The sequence below is a fragment of the Microtus pennsylvanicus genome, chromosome X (genome assembly GCF_037038515.1).
Source record: "Microtus pennsylvanicus isolate mMicPen1 chromosome X, mMicPen1.hap1, whole genome shotgun sequence".
Taxonomy (NCBI): Eukaryota; Metazoa; Chordata; class Mammalia; order Rodentia; family Cricetidae; genus Microtus; species Microtus pennsylvanicus.
This window is the reverse complement of record NC_134601.1, coordinates 86681332-86695698: the sequence shown is the minus strand read 5'-3', so window position 1 is coordinate 86695698 and position 14367 is coordinate 86681332. Positions and strand designations below refer to the sequence as shown.

Genomic DNA, 14367 nt, shown 5'->3' with positions numbered 1-14367 from the left:
TCTGATCCGACTACAGATGGTTGTGAGCCACCATGTGGTTGGGAATTGAACCCAGGACCTCTGGAAGAGCAGCCGGTACTCTTAACCACTGAGCCACCTCTCCAGCCCCAGTTTTTCTTTTTTCTGTCTCTTATAGCTACCAGCCAAAAGCCCGTGCATGCTCTAATGGGCTGGCTTTTCTGGACCCTAACCCCTCAAATACAAAATCCTCTCCTTGCTGAACAGCCCTTCTCCTGGAAGCTGCCAAGATTTCTAGCTTGCCTGATTTGCTGTTTTGCTTTCAAATTCTAGTACAATGGTTCCCAAGCTTCCGAGTCCATTTTAAATCATTTTAACAAGATTAAGAACCCACAAAAGGAAACCACAGGACCAGCAAGATGGCTCAGTGGGTAAGGGAGCTGTTTGTCCTGTAAGCCTGGCGGCTTGAGTTTGAGCCCACAAGCTGTTCTCTCACCTCCATGTATATGACAAGGGATGCAGCAAATACATGCAGCAAGCACACACACACACAATGATGACGATGACGACGATGACGACAATGACAATGATGATGATGAAAAGGAAACCCCAGGCAGGGCTGTGGTGGCGCAGGACTTTAATCGCAACACACAGAAGACAGAGGGAGGTGGATTTTTGTGAGTTTGAGGCCAGCCTGGTCCAGCAAGTTCCAGGACAGCCAGGGCTACACAGAGAAAGACTGTCTTGACCCACCCCCTCACCCCCCCCCCCACACATACAAATAGGAGCTGGAGAGATGACTCAAAGGTTAAGAGCACTGACTGCTCTTCCAGAGGTCCTGAGTTCAATTCCCAGCAACCACATGGTGGCTCACAACAATCTGGCGCCCTCTTCTGGCCTACAGGCAGACAGAACACTGTACATAATAAATAAATAAATATTAAAAAAGAAATCATAGCCAGGCGGCGGTGGTACACACCTTTAATCCCAGCACTTGGTAGGCAGAGGCAGGCAAATCTCTCTGAGTTCGAGACCAGCCTGGTCTGCGGAATGAGTTACAGGACAAATCCTACCTCAAAAAAAAACAAAAAAGGGGCCAGGCGGTGGTGGCGCACGCCTTTAATCCCAGCACTTGGGAGGCAGAGGCAGGCGGATCTCTGTGAGTTCGAGACCAGCCTGGTCTACAAGAGCTAGTTCCAGGACAGGCTCCAAAACCACAGAGAAACCTTGTCTCGAAAAAACCAAAAAAAAAAAAAAAAAAAAACAAAAAAAAAAAAAAAGAAGGGAAGGAAGAAAGAAAGATGAACTCACAACAGCTACGTGTGAAATTATCAAAGAAGGAAACTTATTAATAAAAACTAATTTAAAATGGGCGGTGCTGGCACATGCCTTTAATCCCAGCAACTGGGAGGCAGAGGCAGGTGGATCTCTGTGAGTTTGAAGCCATCCTGGTCTATAGAATGAGTTCCAGGATATAAAGAAAATTCTGTCTCAAAAAAGAAAAAAAAAACCAACAATCAAAAAAAACTAAATAAAAAGATGGAACCACAAATTTCTTATTGATAGTATTACAATTTGAACTTAAATTTAAGATTCAACCAAATTATTAAACAAGTTGCATACAAAAGATTATTTTCCAAAGTGTAAATACATGGCCAGGTGGTGGTGGCACATGCTTTTAATCTCATTACTTGGGAGGCAGAGGCAGGTGGATCTCTGTGAGTATGAGGCCAGCCTGGTCTACAGAGTAAGTTCCAGGATAGCTGGGGACTGTTAACAGAAAAAAAAAAAAACCTGTCTCGAAAAAGCAACAACAACAAAAAGACACACAGAGCATCTATTTCTTCTAAGTATGTTACTTTAAGATGCACTCTTTTTGTGTTCTATTGTTTGGTGTTTTGAGACAGAGTCTCTCTGTATAACATTTCTGGCTGTCCTGAAACTCATACTGTAGACCAGGCTGGCTTCGAACTCAGAGATCCACATGCCTCTACCTCCTGAGTGTTGGAATTAAAGGTGTGTGCTACTAAGATGTACTCTTACAAAACCAGGGCAAATACCAGAAAGAAAAGTATATGGGTGTAGCACGAATAATAAAAACCCAGAGACAGATACTGGGGTACAAGCTGAAGATCAGAAAAGCAAAACGGCCAGCCACTGGAGAGATCTTTTACCTCTAACAAATCTTCAGACTGAAAAGGCAAGATCCTGTCTCCACGAATCCTCAAACTCCACATTCCAGTGAGTTCCTGTCTCTTCCCCTTCATATTCCTCTCTCCACCCAGCCATATCACTCCTGTCTGCACCTCCCTAGTGCTTGAATTAAAGGTGTGTGACTCCCAAACACTGGGATGAAAGGTGAGTCACCACCACCTGGATCTGTTTCTGGATTCAATCTCAGGTAGAGCAGGGTGGCCTTGAAGAGATCCGCCTGCCTCTGTCTCCCGAGTCCTGGCCACCACTCCCTGGCCTGTATGGCTGACTAGTGTGGCTGCTTTGCCCTCTGATCTTCAGGAAAGCTTTGTTTATTAAAACACAAATAATATACCACTGTATATGGGGAATAAGAAAATGTAGACTTATATCCAGTGAGAAAAGCAAAACTTCAGGGTGACAGTTCTGAAGATGGCATGGGAAGCAAGCCCAAAGAATGCGTCAGAAGAATGAATGAAACAGATCGGAGGCAGGAATGGTGGATCAGGTCTACAAGCCCAGGACTCAGGATACTGAGGGAGGAGGACTGTCTGGCTATAGCGAGTTCCAGGCCAGCCAGAGTCCAGTGAAATCCCATCTCAAAAACAGATGAACAGAAAGAAATGAAATAGATTTCAACCAATTGTGTAGAAAATTCAAGCAAATTCAAGCTTATACAAGGTTTGAGACTGAATGCCGAGAGCTGCAAAAAGGAACTTAACACATATTCAGAACACACTGGCAACATCGTTTCTCCTCAAACAGAAAATACCAAAGGCAATCAAACGCTTCAGTTAAAAAGAAGCAAAACAAGGTGGGCGGGTGGCGGCGCCGTTAATTCCAGCACTTGGAAGGCAAAGGCAGGTGGATCTCTGGGTGTTTCAGGCCAGCCTGATCTACAAAGTTCCAGAACAGCCAGGGCTACACAGAGAAACTTGTTTTTGCAATATAGCATGCTTAATACAGAGATTCACAGTTGCTCAAAGCACAGAGAAGAAAAGACTGCAAAGTGCTCAAACCTAATGAGACATGGACAACAGCGCCTATACCACAACCACCACCACCTACCAGCACCATCACCAGCACCACCACCCCACCAGCACCCCACCAGCACCCTACCAGCACCCCACCAGCAGCACCACCACCACCATTCAGGGATCAAAGCAGAAGCTGAGGCAGAAAGACTGAGCATCACAGGACTGTTGTGAAATAGTGTTTTCTGGACATAACAGGTCTGTTGCACTCACAGTGGCTGTGACAGCATGCACAAAGTCATGCCAATCAAAATTCCAGTATGGATGGGGGGGTGTATAAAGCTCCACCCCTAGCTGAGGAGCTGTCGGCAGCTGATGGCTGCCAGAGGAGGAAGAGTCAGTTTTCTTCAGGGATTCGTCTTAAGGATATATGAACAAACAGTACAGGGAGTTGGGAAGGAGCCTTAGTAGAGAGGAACTGATAAAACTGTAGGATAGACTTGATCAAAACATATTGTATACATGTATAAACTTCTCAAATTAAAAAAAATGAAGGTGAGATGAATGTGAACTCAAGAGGAAGATGGCTTGCAATAATCCCTAAAAATATTAAAAATAAAAAAATGCAAAATGTCCAAAATAAGAAGTAAAATTTCTTCTTTTTGAATGTGCGTGTGGTTTTTTTTTTCTTTTTTGCCTGCGTCAATGGGCTTGTACTACATACATGCATTACCCAAAATTGCCAGAAGAGGGCGTCAGATTCCCGTGAACTGAGCTATGCAGAAACTAGAATTACATAGTCATCTCTCCAGAGATGAGCCATCTTTCCAGTTCCTACTTTTTTTCCGGGGGGGGGGAGAGAAAGACTGGACCTTGCTACTAGTCCAGGCTAGCTCTGAACTCAAAGATTCCCCAGCTTTTGCCTCCTGAATTCTGGAGTTAAGAGAGGATTTTTAAGAGAGCTTCTTGCCATGTAGCCCAGGTCAACCTAGAACTTGCTATGTATCTGAGGATGACTTTGAACTTCTGATTCTCCTGCTTCCAGCTACTAAGTGTTTCTATTATAGGTGTATGTTACCATCCCTAGGATTTTTTTCTTTATTTCCAGTATTTGTTTTTTTAAATTTTGAGATAGGGTATCATGTAACCTAGGATAGCCTTAAACTCACCGTGTAGCTGAGGATAACTCCAGAGCCTCCTCTCCTGCCTCTGCCTCACAATTGCTGGGATTATAAGAATAAGCTACTGCACTTGGCTTTCAAAGTTTATTTTTAAAATATTTAAAATTATAAATATAATATTTCAATTAAAATGAATGGATGGGAAAGTTGGCAGCAGGTTTATGGAGGTAGTATAGTTTTTAAACTATTCTCACTCCTCGATGGCTTAATAAATAACAGAAAGCAAGTTAGGCACCGTGATGCACACTTGAACCACAACACTTGGTACAGAAGCCTCAGGAATTTGAGGCTAGCCTGGGTTCCATAAAGAAGCTCTGACTGAAACACGCAACAACCCAAACAGAAAATCTGCTATAGAAAACCCCAAAACCCATAGACCCTAACTTTCATAAATCTAGGTAACAAGATTATTAAGCCCAAATATTGCGAAGGGTACAAACTAGAAACAGCTGTGGAACAGATGTGTTCTTAGGAGTGTGTGAGTGGGAACAAGGAGGAAACGATGCTATACATGCAACAAACCACAGAGGCTAAAATTGAGAGGATTTTGCATATTCCAGTAGCAGGTGAGGCCTAAAGGGTTACAGGAAAAAAAAAACGTGTCTGCAGCGGTGTGGACCCTATGAGCTCTCCACACTAACCCGCCAGGAGCAAAAGACACGGCTGGAAACGGAATCCAGATTCGACAATATAGGAAGAGACCCTAACGACTGGGACCAGAGAGCAAGCGCCCAGGTCTCGGAGAAAGGAAGTCACAGTTTTGAGAACTACACGAGAGCAACAGAAGAGGGAGCTAGAAGCCACGAAAACGGAAGAGCTATTGTGACCCTCGTCTCCATTCTTCTAAAGATTTTAAGAAAGACGTGGTGACAGGAGCCTCACATTCTGGCACCCAGGAGGCAGAGGCGGGAGACCCGCAAGGTCAAGGCCAGTCTGGACTGCAGAAGAAGACCTTGTCTCGAAAGATCGAAATAAATAAACACATGAATCTATAAAACTCATATGAAAACGAGCAACAGTATTTATGAGAAGAAAAAGGACAGCGAGGATGGCTCACTCTGACAATCAACAGCACAGGGGAAGCACGTGATTCTGAGGCACGAAAGCTACAGCCTCCCACCTCAGACAAGCCCCAGACAGACAAAGGACAGATGAGGAGGAAGAAGTCAGGGTCTGGAAAACTAAAGCATGACGTAATAGGGCCAATGAAAGAATTGGAAGTAAGGGAAAATAAAAATGAATTTTAAGCCAGAAAGAGCAAATTAACCCCAGCTGTGAACTAGAAGCTAGGAGTTCAGATCTGAGGACAGATCGGAAAGGAAAGAGTGGAGTGATTGCTGAAAAGGACCCAGAGGTCCAAGACCATCTCAGCACTTGTCAACCTGGGGCCCTGTCTCAAATCCTACCGCCTCCCTCCAAAAATGAAGAGGAAAAAGGAAACCAAATATATAGAGGAGAAAAGAAAAACCGGAAAATGGAACAAAATAAGCCATGTATAGAAGAATAAATAGTGTGTTTTGTTTGTGGATGCCAGAACCCTTTAGAGAGAATATGTGTGTGCATCTCTCTCCCCCCCTCTCCTCTCTCTTTTCTCTCTCTCTCTCTCTCTCTCTCTCTCTCTCTCTCTCTCTCTCTCTCTCTCTCTCTCTAGTGTGTGTGTGTGTGTGTGTGTGTGTGTGTGTGTGTGTGTAGTCCTGGCTATGAGTTATTGGGGAAAGCATTCATATATACAGCACACAAGCAGGCTGGAGATTAGGGGAAGGGAGAAAATTAATGCAGCCGGGGTAAAGAGAAGGGAGCCTTAGGGGATGGAAAGGGGGGCTGAATATGATCAAAACCCCTTGGTGTAGCTGAAAGAAATTGCCTGTACAAAACACAACATTACACACAATGGATACACACCCATGAAACATGAAAACAGCTGGTGTGGTAGCCTGGGGTTGCAATTCCAGCACTTGGGAGGATAAGGCAGGAGAATCAACACAGGCTTGAGGCCAGCCTGGGCTATATGGTGAGTTCCAGCAAAGCCTGGACAACAGAGTAATCAATCCTGTCTCAAAAAAATAAAGTTAAAAGTTTCAAAAGGCAGAAGAGTAAAGACTACAAGAAAAGTTTCCTGAAATAACTCAGAACAAAGACTTGAAACAACATATTTCAAAAAGCAAGGACTCAATTTTTAGGGGGAGATATTCTATCTAGGTGAGGAGAACAAAGAAAAAGAGACAGTTATCAGATATATTGGCAACAGTACTTAACGCTGGAATAAAAGAAAACAACAGATTCCTTATGTAGAGGAAAATATGTAACCCAAGCAGTCAAACTTCCGCCTTGGATAGGGAAGGGGCTCCAAGAGCCCTCCCTGCTCTATGGTCGCTTCTGGGATGCAACCACTGCTAAGCTGTGGGTGATCCAGTAAACAACCCCATCCGGGCTCTTGCAGGCAACCCCAATAAACCTCAGTGGGTCACACACTCTAAATAAAACATGGCAAAACAAAAGACATGGAAGGAAGTAGGAGGGGAACTTGTTGGGTAGAAGGAAGTGGGCGAGAAGGGTAATTGGGTATGAAACGGACCAAAATACATTACACACATGCTTGAAATTCTCAAAGAGTACAAAATCAATTACTGACATGAAAGTTAAAAAACATAACAATTTTCATTTGTAGCCAAACTGTTACGAGCTGAATTGCACCCTCTCACAAACCAAAAAAGTCCCCGTTGAAGCCTTAACCGCCAGTATCTCCGAATGCATGCGTGTCTGAAGGTAAGGCCTGTAAACGTGGTGGTCCAGCGGGATGAGGCCATTTCATCTGCCTGCAGTCCGGAAGAGCAGGAGGCCTAGGGGTGGAGCTCAGTCGTGCAGTGCTGGCCTAGCGTTCCATAGCCTCTAGGTTCCATCCTCATACTGTTAAAGCCATTTTAAAGGAGGTGGTTCGTACACACTAAAGACCTGCAAGGGCAGCATCCTGTTGAAATTTCAAGGCTAGCCTGAGCTACCCAGCAAAATCCAGTCTCAAACAATAATAGGCAAAAGGCATCTATCAGGGGAAAGGCTGTGTGAGCGACCATAAAGTAAGAAGACAGCCATCTGCCAACCAAGGCTAGATGCCTCAGAGAAATCAAACCTACCAACACCTGTCCCTGGGCTTCTAGCCTCCAGGCCTGTGAAATATATTTCTGCTGTTTATGTCGTCACCCAGTCTCTGGTGTTTTTTATGACATCCCTAGCTAAATAACCGTCAAGGATAGAGTCTACAAGCTTGTCAGTATGCATTCATTCCACAAATACCGCTCTTATGACCCCTTCCTAAGCAATCTGCTGCAGAAAACATTCTAGAAAAATAAAAGCGCGAGGCAAACATGGACAAAAGGACTGTTTGTGAGCATTAGATAAACAAACTATATAAACACACATGGATCCACGTCGAGCTGAGACTCAGTGATGTCTCTCAGCATGAAAGCACAGTCTGCAAGCACTACAGACGGAGTGCATGCGCAGCAAGGGAGCCAACAGGTCCTGTGGGCTTGCTCTCCTGTGAGTGGTGGGAACATTAATATTCTGTTGAGACAGCTGTGTATGGCATGGCATATAAAGCCAGTGCAGAATAACATGGTTAGCTAAGCCTATTAGCTCCTATCGCTGTGGATTCTCGAGTATGAACGAAAAGAGATCGGGAGGTGAGACAGTTCAGACAAACCCTGAAGACCTGACTTTGAAAACAACAGCAAATCAATATCTCCTGTACTATTTTCCCCTTAAAAGGTCTGAAACACTGATCAACTCCGTACCTACAAGGGTTGCTGCTAGCATGCAGACAGCAGTGGCCTTCAGGTGCCATTTCCCACAAAACAGAAAGCAGGCCTTTTTAGAGAAGTGATTTCAGGACTATGCCAGGAAATGTACAAAATGAGCCTGAAGCACCAATTTTGTTCCATTTCCGAGTTCATTGTGACTGCCTTTTATATTGCTGACATTTTAGAGTAAAAAAAAAAACCCAAATAACTATTTTGAAAAAAAATTACAGAGAAAAGGCAAACATTTACATTGCTTTCCCTTAACAAACAATACCATTGGCCAACCAGATAATAGATGTTTTTCTTCATCCAAGAAGATAAACGATGAGTAATAGAATTCGAATGTTACCATGCTACAAACCTTAATTAATAAATGGATTTAGGCTTTAAGCAACAAATGGCTCCTAATAGCAGAGAGGGTTGAGCAAACAGCGTGTGCCTTCTGCTAAGAGGATACAAAAATCATCTACGCACTAGTCTTACCCAACCCCCTACCTGAGCCTGATCAAATCAGCTCCAAAGAAAAAGACAAAAACACAAGTCAGGCATGATGGTGCATGTCTATAATCCTAGCACTGGGGACGTGGAGGCAGGAGGATCAGCTCAAGGTTCTCCTCAGCCAATCTGGGCTACATGAGACCCTTTCTTAAAACAAAAAAGAAAATAAAGGACAGGAGCTGCCAAAATAGCTCGCAGGTAAAGGCACCTGCCAAGTAAGCCTGCCGACCTACATTCAGGTGCCCAGAACGTGCGGAGGGGAAGGAAAGAACTGATTCCACAAAGGGGTCCGCTGACCTCCACAAGTGCCATGTGGCAAGTATGCCCGCCCCCACACATGCATCATGTACACACACCAAAAGAATAAACTTAGAAAATATTTAAAGAAAATACAGTTCAGAGACTATGAGAATCTAGATCATGAAGAGACAAGCAACAAAATTCAGACTTGAAGAAGATTCTACAGGCCCGATATTCCAGTTTCTTCAGTAAACAAACTGTAAGAAAGAAACAACTGGAAAGGGCCAGGCGGTGATGGCGCGCACCTTTAATCCCAGCACTCAGGAGGCAGAGGCAGGCAGATCTCTGTGAGTTCAAGGCCAGCCAGGTCTACAGGATGCGTTCCAGGACAGGACAGCGAAAGCTACATAGTGAGACCCTGCCTCAAGAATAGAGTCAGGTCTTAGAGGAAGAAAGAATAAAATATATTAGCTAGCTGAGTGAGTGTAGGGGTGGCCAGAAGGCTAGGACAGGGGACATTGCCAGTTAGTGTTAATATTTTAATTTACAAATTAGATCTAGGCTGGAGAGACAACTCAGCAGCTGAGAACACTGGCTGTTCTTGCAGAGAACCAGAGTTTGGTTCCCAGCACCCACATGGTAGTTTAAAACTGCCTGGAATTCTAGTTTCAGAGGGGTCTGATACCCTCTCCTGTCTTCCCAGGCACCAGACACTCACATGGTGTATAGCTAGACATACATTCAGGCACTCACCTATACACACAAATTCTAAACAGTAATCTTTTAAAAATTAGATCCATATGGACTGGCATTGGAAGCTGTCCAAATCCTATAGTAATTAAAAAAACCCATCAGAACACTATGTTCAGTATGCTCAAATTTTGATTTAATAAAATAAATAAGACTATACATATTGGATTGTGCAGAGCCTGCATATAAATATGCAGCCGTCAACAGAGCTATTCTCAGGGCTGCCATTGCAGAGGAGCTCTCCTTCAAAGTGTGACTCGCTAGAATGCCTGTTGGAAATCGAACGAGCATGTTTTACTTTTGTAATTAGCAAAAATGCTGAAGGAAAGACAGATGGAGGAAGACGAGAGAGCGAGGGGGTGGAAGGAGGAAAAAGAACGTTTCTTAGCTCCTAAGAACCCTTCAGATTAATAGCTGGGTGCGGTGGTGCACACTTTTATTTAATCCCAGCACTCGGGAGGAAGAGGCAGGCAGATCTCTGTGAGCTCAAGGCCAGCCTGGACTACAGAAAAAGTTCCAGGACAACCAGGGCTGTTACACAGAGAGACCCTGTTTTGAAACATAAAACAAAACAAACAAACAAAGACCACTTCAGAGTATAAACTGAGGCATTTCCCTGACCTAATTCCAATCAAACAATGAGTTTGTAGTAAGAACCACTTCCTAAAGTGATTCTCAGCATGTTTTGTATCTGTGTTTCAAGTCGTAGCTCTGACTAGCTAGCCCATACTGTTACCATTAAAATTCCCAGCCTGAGCTGGGAATTGCAGTCCTGTGAGAGGCGCTTGTCTAGTGGGCCTATGGCCTGTGGTTTGCTCTGGGCACCACAAACACACTCTTAAAAACACTGAAATTCACCCGCCCTTCACACATGGACTCCTGATGGGGCCGGGATGGGGGGGGCACCAGGACTTAAAAAAACAAGTCATTGCTTCAAGTTTTAGCTACTCTCCTCTTTACCTTTGATGCTCTGAGGGAGGCAACACCCTTATCTTTCTGTTTATCCTATATGCCAGGGGCTCTCAAAGAGTCTAGTCCCCAAACCAACTTAAACAGACTCTTAGGCCCCATCCAGATCTACCAAATAGGAATTTCTGTTCTGATAAGCTTTCTAGCAGGATTGCCAGGGAAAATACAGGATTTTCAGTTAAGTCTGAAATTCAGATTAGTGAGAAATGAATCTCTTACCAAAACTCAAAAATATTTGTAGCAACTGGGACACACTTATATTTGAATTTAATAGAACATCCTTGGGTTTTTTTGGTTGTTGTTGTTGTTTTCCTGTTTGGTTGTTTTTCTCAGTCTGGAAATTTGCCTTTAGGGGTACTGTGATTACGTTTGAGGACTAGGGTAGAGGAGAGACAGGAGGCTTGAGTTCAGACCGTCACGACTGCACTGTTTGTTAGAGACGGAATGGAATTCCACAAATATGACTGTCATCTCCTTGAGACAGAGATGACCTATGACGAAGAAACAGAGATGTGGGGACAGAGCCACTCAGCCTCGGGGCCTAGGGTAAAGTTTAGTAGCAGAAGAGATCTGGATTTTACCAGAAAATTCAAACGTACTGAGTGACTTCAGCTCCCTACCTCATAAAGTTCCACACCAAGACTACTGTGGGCGATCTAGGAGAAGGGCTAGGGTACACATTGGGGTTTGGGGGGACACCTGAGGAAGGGCAAACTATCTGTTTTTAATTTTTGCTTATTTGTTTATTCATTTCTTTCAGGGAGGGTCTTGATATGAACCCAAACGAACTTTGAACTCATTGTGTAGTGTAGGCTAGCCTTGAACTGGAGACCCTCCTGTTTCGACCTCCCAAGTGCTGGCATTATCAGCACACCTGTTTGGAAAACAGAACTTTTTACAATTTATTTAATGTACATTGGTATTTTGCCATGCGTGTCGGCCCTCTGGAACTGGAATTACAGTTGTGAGCTGTCATGTGGATGCTGGGAATTGGAACCAGGTTCAACTGGAAGAACAATCAGCGCTCTTAACCGCTGAGCCATCTCTCTGGCCCCGAGAAAACCGAACTTTGTAACAGAGTTAAAGGACTATTCAGGGCCCAGGGAAAAGGCTGACTTAAAATTGGCCACAGTCAGTTGGTGTTCACAGCAGGCTGATTATCACTGACTTGGGGTAAAAACTGGAGAAGAGACACTCTGTTAGAGGGTCAAGAGGCTCCTGGGCAGTCCTGTCACTGTCCTATCACTGTCTAAAGCCAGAGTTGCCAATCGGGAGATTTTAACCCCTGACAAGGTCTGGAGACAGTTTTGGTTGTCATCTTAGAGACAGCCTGGGATATTGTACAACATCACCCCCAGCCCCCGAGAGCCCCTCTACAGAGAATTATCCGGCTGCAAAGTTCCAAGTCCTGGAAACTACTCAAAAGCACGGTAACAGGGACAAAGAACTGCTCTTCTTCCCCACTGCCTCATCTCCCTCATCTCTCACCCCAAGAGCCAGGTGGTCTGTTCTCTCCCATGAGGATAAGCTGCGTGTGCACATTCCTGTGAATCAGAAGGGAGGTGATGAACTCTCTAAATCTTGGGATTCTAATCTGCAAAATGTGGGTAAAAATACTTCATAGGGTCGTTGCAAAGATGAAATGAATAATGGAACAGTTGAAATTCAGCTATTTATTGAGCACCTACACGGGGTGCCCACACACAGTCTTTGCTAGTGAGGACATTAGTGAGTTCTACAGCACACAGCAGAGTTTCAAACAGAAGCTAATCCCATCTCCCATACTCTTCTTCTCCCTTATTAGATGGAGGGAGACCTAATCCTCTCACTTCCTTCCCAGAGACGTAGACAGAACAGTAGAATTAGTGCCTTATTTAGAAGTGCTACCTGAATCAGTCTGTGCCATTTTGTTAATGTCCCCGCCATTAGTTCCAAATGGCACCAAAGCTAACATTGCTAGATTTTTTTATTTCATTTGTCGGTTTCATATGTATCCGTGAGTAGTTGCTATATACGTGTCATCTTCACCCCCAGGACTGACTCTCACCTCCCAGACTGAACCCTTTCTTCTTCTTCCCAACAAGTTTCCCCGACATTTCTCTGATTTAAAAAAGAAATAATTTAATTTAAAACTTAGGTCTAGGCCAGAGAGATGGCCCGCAGTCAATGGCAGCAGTCAAAGGCACTGACTGCTCTCGCAGAGAACCAGGGCGTGGCTCCCCCTCCTACTGTCAGGTCTTGTGGGGAAGAGGACTCAGCCATCAACAGACTGTTCTTAGTCATCAAAAGAAGCTCGGGTCTGGGGGTGTGCCTGGCCCTGATTTGTTTTGTTTTGTTTCGTTTTGTTTGTGTAAACAGCGTCCCCTCCAGAGCTCTCTTATCAAGGCATGCTCTCCCTCTTTCTCCTTTACTTCTTTAACAAGCCCTGGAAAGTTTTCTCCAAGCAAATTAACACTTTCGCATGGTTTACCTTTTAGCAATCTGTTCTGGTGTGCTTCTGATATCAGAATCACCTCGGAAAAAGAAAAACAGTCATTTTACAATTCCCTCACCTGCAACTGGATTCACGTTTCCCTACAGTGGCTACACATTCCTTAGTCGGGACAACCGATTCTAGGCAAGTGATCGCAGCAGCTGCACGGTCACGCTTCTCGTGATTGCTTAATGATACTGAGACGTTAGCCATCATATGACCGCAGCAGATGGTCATATAGTAAATCAGACCCGGGTTATCACCTGAGTTTATAATACCTTACCTAGGGAAACAATTAGGTCTGGGGACACATCCATGGAGCACGGTCAGTGTTTAGCCTGCCCAGAAGCCTAGCAGCTGAAAAGAACGAGGGGGTTTGTTTTGCAGCTGGTGTTTCAAATGACTTCAAGCCTTTCAGTGTGCAGTGTCTGTCTTCTCTTTAACTGCCCTTATCTCTTCAGTCACCATGATTTTCTTGGCCCCATCCTCACATGAGCTTCTTTAGCCTATAATTACCGTAAACTCAGTATGTTTCTAAATAAGTTCTGAACAAGGTCATCTACAGAAGAAAGTTGCCAAAGGTGCGGACATCTGTCCTACTAAGGAAATAGAAATAAAGCAATACCGCAGTGCTCCTCACAAATTTAATGAAAATGATAATATCCGGCATTGGGGGAAGATTCATGGAGACAGGCATTTTTACACTGGTGATAGAAATATGAGCCTCTGTATCCTTTTCGAAAAATAATCTGGTAATTCCCATTAAAGTCTAAATGCATACATATACCAGGCAGTGGTGGCATGCGCCTTTAACCCTAGCACTCAGGAGGCAGAGGCAAAGGCAGGCGGATCTCTGAGTTTGAGACCAGCCTGGTCTACAGAGCAAGTTCCAGGACAGCCAGGGATGTTACACAGAGAAATGCTGTCTCAAAAAAACCTAACTAACTAAATAAAATGCCTACATATATCCCTTACAAACTTGCACATGCTTATACATACTTTCACCTCAAGCATCCATGTACAAATATGTTTGTGGCAACAGAAAACGGAAGGCAAATAATACTATGCTATAAATTGAGGAATATGATTAACTCAGCCTGCATCACTGGGGAAATGTCCAAATTAATAACATGTTATCTTTGACCCGACAGTTTAAGTTTTGTCAGTGACAATACTGCTGCTATCAATATCCTTTCTGTTGGTAATTTTCTTTCTAGAGCACATATGTTAAATTGCAGTATCTTCACCTATAATACAGTACGCAATTACTAGAGAGTCCCATGAGACCGCAGCTGTGGCTCAGCTGATAGAGAGCTTGTCTAGCTTGCAGGAAG

The 14367-nt window shown here is 44.1% G+C and overlaps 1 non-coding gene across 1 annotated transcript; it reads right to left on the bottom strand.

Annotated features, from left to right (window-relative positions):
- Positions 1 to 13287: 13287 nt before the first annotated feature.
- On the bottom strand, positions 13288 to 13403 carry LOC142841863 (small nucleolar RNA SNORA72). Its single transcript, XR_012909122.1, has one exon. It is a non-coding gene; the product is annotated as a small nucleolar RNA SNORA72 (small nucleolar RNA).
- Positions 13404 to 14367: the final 964 nt, after the last annotated feature.